This window comes from Macaca fascicularis, chromosome 14 (assembly GCF_037993035.2).
Source record: "Macaca fascicularis isolate 582-1 chromosome 14, T2T-MFA8v1.1".
Lineage (NCBI taxonomy): Eukaryota > Metazoa > Chordata > Mammalia > Primates > Cercopithecidae > Macaca > Macaca fascicularis.
Window position 1 is genome coordinate 30,469,647 of NC_088388.1, and position 6,853 is coordinate 30,476,499.

Consider the following 6,853-nt stretch of genomic DNA (forward strand, 5'->3'; position numbering starts at 1 on the left):
GAGATGGTACTCTCTGCCCAGTCACCTGGTTTGCATTTCAGAGAGTGACCGGTAGCTATTGGCTGCTGCAGGTTCTGACTGTTAATACCATGACCAAGAAGCAGTGGAGTTGTGAGCTCGGTGCTGGCACAGGACAATTGCTTCCCTTTCCCCAGAGGCAGGGAACAGGAAGGTGGGGAGAACCCAGTGATTTGTGAAGCCCTGGGGATCACAGCATAGGGTGCTGGCTACCCCAGAGAGGTTTCAGATCATCCAGGCCAAGACCCCTATCTCCTTGGTTAGCCTTGAGCTGGATGCCAGCTTACTGACTGGGAAGAGACAACTTCCTCCCAGCAGCCAATGCTCCCAGAGGCTTCTGGAATCTTCCTCAGTATACAAGTGCTTAGTCATGGACATTAGAGCTGGCAAAGCCCTCAATCCAACCATCCCATTTTATAGGTAAAGAAACTGAGGCCCAGAGGGATGAAGTGACAAGTCTAAGATGGCACCATGAGTCAGAGCAGGGCTGGGGCAGGAACTCTTGCGCAAACAATGAGCCTAGGGCTTTTTTTTATTACTCAAAGCCACAGAGCTGCCCCCGCACTCTTACCTAAAAAGGGCTGGATCCGGTGATCCTAAAAAGGACTGGATCTGGTGATCCAGTTGGAGCCTAGGACCCCAATACACAGAAATCCTCTCCAAGTTCCACACACCTTTGGAAGAGGACTTGCCAAAAACAGATGATAGGCAAAAATAACGGCAAAGAAAAGTATGCTTTGGCATGGAAAGATGTTCACTCTACAGTGTTAAATAAAAAAGAAACAAATTCCCCAAGCAGCATTTATCCTACGATTCCATTTGGATAGGGAGCACACATGCATAGAAAAAAAGACTGGAAAGAGAAGAAAAACAGTTACTTTTAGGAAGCAGGATTATGGGTCATCTTCATTTTTTCTTTTGTCATGCATATTTTCTAAATTTTCTACTTCGAGAGTGTTTATTTCTGAAACAACAATTTTAAAAGGATATAAAGTAAGTAGGCAAGTGTCAGGGTCCCCAGTCGCCCTCACTCAGACAGGCTTGGTTTGCCACAGCTCCCAGGACAGACTGCACCCATTGCACAAGGCGGGGGCATTTTTCTTTCCGGTGAAGCCTAAACAAGCTCAGACCTGCAGGCAGCCACAGCTGTGGTTTTGCTGCAGTCTGGGAACAGCAGCTTCAGTGCAGGCACTCCTGGGTCTTCAATGTGCACCAGGGAGGAAAGGCTGGATGCTGGACCCCAGTCTCACAGCTGGCTCAGCTGAGAGTGTGTCTGGCAGGTGGGGAAAGAGGCCAAGTCTGAGGTCTGAGATGCGGGATGTGAGGAAGAGGGAGATAAAGCCTAGTCCGCTCTCGGAAAATCTCCCAGTCCCAGGCTACACCCTTCAGGAAACATCCTAGCCCAGTTTTATCTTTCAGACATGCACCTTTCTCATTTTGCTGCTGCTTGTCCAGTATGATCCAAAGCCCTTGAGACCAATGCACCTTTCTGTGTTATCTCATGAAGGTGATCTGTCATGTGGGAACCTCTCAACCTTCTTCTTGCTGACCACAAGCCAGAGAATCAAGAGTCTTTTCACCAGTACCACAGAGCTGGGGCAATGACAGAACCATTGCCCTACGCCACATACCAAATGAGTACTAGGCACCTTCCCCATGCTGTGGCTGGGATCTGCTATTTCCTGAAGCGACATGTCCTGAACATCAACTGATTGACGTTGTTTCCTTAAAAGGCTTGAGTATGGCAAATGCCATCATCACACATTGAAGAGGCATGTCCATTAGGACAGTTTCCCCTGTCCTATAACAAAGGGTCTTGCAACCTCTTCACACAGTGGTGACAAACGCAGAAGGAACAACTAGGTCCAAGGGCATCACAGAGGAGATGGAAAGAGGAACTGAATCCTAGCTCTGCTCCTCACTAGTCTGCCTTGTAAGCTGGTGATGGAAGCCCCTGAGCCTCAGTTTACTCATGCACAAAATGAGTCTCAGCAGTGCTGGCAGGAGTAAGTTAATCTCAGCCTCTGCATCAGGGGTCAGCCAACCACAGCCCCCTGGTATCTGTCTTGCTGCTTGCTTTTGTACGCCCCTCAAGCACAGAATTGCTGTTTCATTTTTAAATGGCTGGAAAGAATCAAAAGAGAAATATTTCACCATACATGAAATAGAATTCTACCTAATTCAGTATCCATAATAAAGAGTTACTGGGACATAGCCATGCCCATTGATTTACATATTGCTCATGGTTGTTTGTGAACTACAATGGCAGAATTGAGTGGTTTTGACAGAGACCAGATGGCCCACAAAGACTAAAATATTTACTGTTTGGCCATTTACAGAAAAAGGTTTTCCAACTCATCATCTAATAGTCCAGCAGATAGCCGAATGTTAATAAGCATTGCTCTCCCTTCTCCTTGGGGCTTCATCACCTGCTTTTTAAGTCCTCTCTGCCGGGCAATTTTTTTGTCATATTTAAAAGAAAGGGTCTTCACAATGATTATCACTGCTTTGAGAGGGTAGAAGAAGAGGGAGAGCTTTCCTCATTGTGATCGTCAGGCTTCAAGTTGGAAGACCAAATGGCAGAGGTTAAATCTTCATTCTGCCATCAACTGGTGGTGTGACCTGGAGTAAGTCACTTCACCTCTCTGAGCCTCAGTTTCCCACACCTATAAAATAGGATAATGATAATTGCTAATGTTTACATATCACTTGCTGCATGCTAGACATTGTTCCAATCACTTATATCAGCAGTTTATTTAATCATAGCAGCCCTCCGAGGTAAGTACTATCATCACCCCACTTATGGGCAAAGAAAACTAAGGCACAGGGAGGTTATGTGGGTGGCCCCGGGTTTCATAGCTACTCAGAGATGGGATTCAAACTCAGTCTGGCTTCATCACTTGGGTGCTTAAACAACTACATTCTAGAGCCCACCATACTTCATAGACCTATTGGAGGATTCAACAGATACAAGGAATTGAAATCCTTTTTAAATTTATTTTTTTAATTGACAAGTAAACTTTATGATGTATAGCATGATGTTCTGGTGTTTGTATACATTGTAGAATGTCTAAGTCAAGCTATTTAACATAGGCTTTGTCTCACACACTTGCTTTTTGTGGTGAGAACACTTAAAATCTACTCTTTCAGCAGTTTTCAAATATACAATATATTGCTATTAACTATAGTCACCGTATTGTAAAATAGATCTCTTCAACTTATTCTTGCTGTCTCACTGAAACTTCATGTCCTTAGACCAATATTTCCCCAATCCTCCCAGTCCCTAGTCTCTGGTAACCCCATTTCGCTTCCTGTTTCTATGAGTTCAACACTTTTCTTACATTAGACGTGAGTGAGGTCATATGGCATTTGTCTTTCTGTAGCCTGGTTTATTTCACTTAATATAATGTCATCCAGGTTCATCCATGCTGTTTCAAATGACAAGATTTCCTTTTTTTTTTAAGGCTGATGTATATTTCATGATGTATATGTACCGTATTTTAAAAACCCATCCATGAGTCTCCATGGATACTCAGGTTGATTCCGAACCTTGGCTGTTGAGAATACTCCTGCAGTAAACATGGGAGTGCAGATAGTTCTGACCGATTTCATATTTTTTGATATATACCCAGTGGTGGGGTGCTGAATCATATAGCCATTCTATTTTTCATGTTTTGAGGATTCTCATATGTTTTTCAGGAGCCTGAACACTTTTTAGTCACCTGTCAAGGTCTATAGTTATGCAAACTCTTTTCATCTTGAATGAAGAAGAAGGTTCAAGTTTTTAAATCCCTTACTAATGGTGGCATTTCCGACAGTGTGACAGCATCTGAATGGAGAGGTGACATTTTTGCAGCAAGCTCTGCTCACATGGGTTCTATTTCTTCTCTCCAGGGGTAAGAGAAAAACAAACAAACCAACCTGCCCTCCTCCCAAAGCCAAAGCAGTGTCTTACTAAGACCTGTTCTTAGTCAAATATTTGATGGATAAACAGGAGCCACCTTTCTTCCCATGTGGTCAGGAAGCTGGTGATACCTTCCCACCTTGGCTTTGGGTCTCCTCCCAGTCACTGCTCCCACCTCATCTTGGCGAGATGGCCATCGGACAGCCCATGCTCCTCAGCCATGTGTGCTGGTCTTGGCTCTGCTTGGCCCCAAGTTTAACTGAAGCCAAATGCTTCTAGTGGTTTCATTTCTATGCATTCCTGAAACTGTGGCTAAGTTCAGCCAGTCCCCTGCAAACGTCTTCTTGGAAGAAACCTGAAACGGGTTGCTCACCCCACCCTGTCCCCAGCCCCCATCACCTGCTGGTCCTGCTCCTCCATGTCTCTTAAGCTGGATGAGGCACACCTTTCTGTGGAAGTCCTTTCTGGCTTTCCCTCCAGTCCAGTCCTCATCATTTCTGTACATTAGCATTTGGGCAATAATTGAGCATTAATTGTTGGGGCAGGCCCTGTCTTGCTTTTTCATCTAATTGATCCACTTGAGAATGTCTAGCCTATAATATGGGTTCCTGTGTGGCTGGGAGGGTGGGGAGGTGGTACTAAGGACACAACATGCATGGCACAGGGTTAAGAGCTTGAGTGTGAGGTCAAAATCCCTCTATCTTGTCCTACTGTGGGATCTTGAGCAAGTTACTTAATCTTTCTTAGCCTCTGTTTTCTCATGGGCAAAGTGAAGACAGCGCCTACCTTGTAGGGTTGTTGTGAAGACTCAGTGAGCAAATACACAAAGTATGCAAAAAGCCATACTAGTGCCTGGCAACTGTCAAATCCTCAACAAAAATGTGCTACTAGGATTTCCCTCCCTCTCTACAAGTACCTCACCTTAAGCTACTTCAGGAATGTGATAAAAGCTTTCTCTACATGTTCCTGTAATGTTCTGCACCAGGGCACATCCTGGATTCACCCAATATGTACCGAGGGTTTACTAAGTGCCAAGGCACTGTCAGAATGCAAGGATCTCACAGTCAAAAGGAGGGAGGTGAAAGACAGAAACAGATGTGTCCACTGGAACCAGGGGTTCAGTGCTCTCAGACCTGTGGGATGTGGGAAGGGATCTTCCAGCTCTGGAGAGGATGTGGTGGTGGAGTGGGCAGGGAGCAGGGAAGATCTGCCAAGGGAGATAAACTTGAACTGACTCCTGAGTCATATGCAGGCCTCGGAGGCAGGCAGGAGCAGGAACAGTGGTGGAAAGACATGACACAGCACACCCCGTTCACACAGCCCCCTCCGTGAGCCTCCACGAGGCCCCACCTTGGTGCCCAAGTTTAGTGCCCCAGTGCCAGCCCATGGGGGAAGGATGAATGCTCCTTTTGGCATCTAACATGAAGGTCATTGCTGCCCAGGACTGCGCTGGAGGAGGGAAACTCTGTGAATGCCACAGCTGGGAGGGAATGAAGGGAAAGGGAAAGTGCCGGGGACAAGGCCTCTCCCTCTTAAGGTAGTTCAGAGCAACTCCACCCTGAACCAAGCCAATGTGCTACTGGCAGTCCAGAAGGCCCCACAGGAATCAAGAGCCAGAAGGGACCATAATAAGGTCAACCCTTCCAATCCTGCTGCAGAGGGAAAGGAGCCAGCTAGGCCTGACTAGGAGAAGAGAGATGATTTCAGGGAGGTGCTGTGCTAGCAGATGTACGATGGAATTCCTTCCTGATTGCGGGGAAAACCACCACCACTTCCTCTTGCAAGAATACGATGAAAACAGAGCAGTGGCTCCTAATCAGGCCTTCTGGTTCAGAACATGTTCAGTTGCTCTAATGCCTGGAACCACAGCACCTTCTCTTCCAGTTCTCTCTCTCACCAGACTGAGGCTTGGGGTAGGGGTTGGGGAGCAGAAAGCGGTTCTGGAGAGGGAAAAGCACTGAACTGGGAAGCAAACCCTATTCCATTCTTGACCAGTAGTGTGAACTGCACAAGTTTCAACTCTCTCTGGGCTTCCATTTCCTTATCTGTATAATGAGACACTTGCTTTCCCTACTGTTGGCTTGGAGGAATGAATATAATATATAAAATTATCGAAAGGTCTTAACTGAGAATGGTTGTGTTATCTGACTTCTTCACTAAATGTGACTTCTCTGGAGGCAGGAGTTGCTTTGTTGGGGTCACTGCTGCGTGCCAACGCAGAGCATGCCTCCCTAGCATGTTTGGAGGCGATTCTGCCTGAAACGGCAGGGGTGGGAGGAAGTCAGCTTCAGGCCTTATCGAGTCCCACTTCCCTGCCTTGTGATCACCTACAAGGCCAGAGTGAGACTTGGTCCAGAGTGGCAAAAGGGACCCCTGGGGGCAAAAGCAAGGTGTCTAGGAACTCAGTGCTCACTTCTTCCTTCTGTTCTGACCCATGGGGCAAAGAATTATAATTGCTTCTGCAGTAGCCATTTTGCCTTCCTGATTAACAGAAATCCAGTTTTGTCTGAGTTGTCGAAGTTTAGAGCCAGAAGCTTTATTTCTCAGCACCCTTGGATCCAGAGCAGCCATGGGACACAGGTGTAGCTAAAGAGATAAAACATTAGGTTGAGATCCTGGAAAACCTCTGACAGGTTCACCTAGTGTTTGGCCATTTGTTCTTCCTCTTTTTCCTGCCTGGAATGTAGAATTAATCCCTGGAATTTAGGAGCCATTTGCCACCATGAGGACAAGCGCCATTTGCTAAGGATGACCAAGTAAAGGCCCTGATGGCGTTTTTTGAGCTGCCATATAAGCATGGACCACCTCCTTCTGGAAGTATATAATCTCTCATTGTTAAAGTCACTGTTTTGTGGGGGGACACTCAGAGGGTAGGAGATGAGTAGAATTTACTATTACAGACAAGCACAATTATAAGCAATATATCCTTTC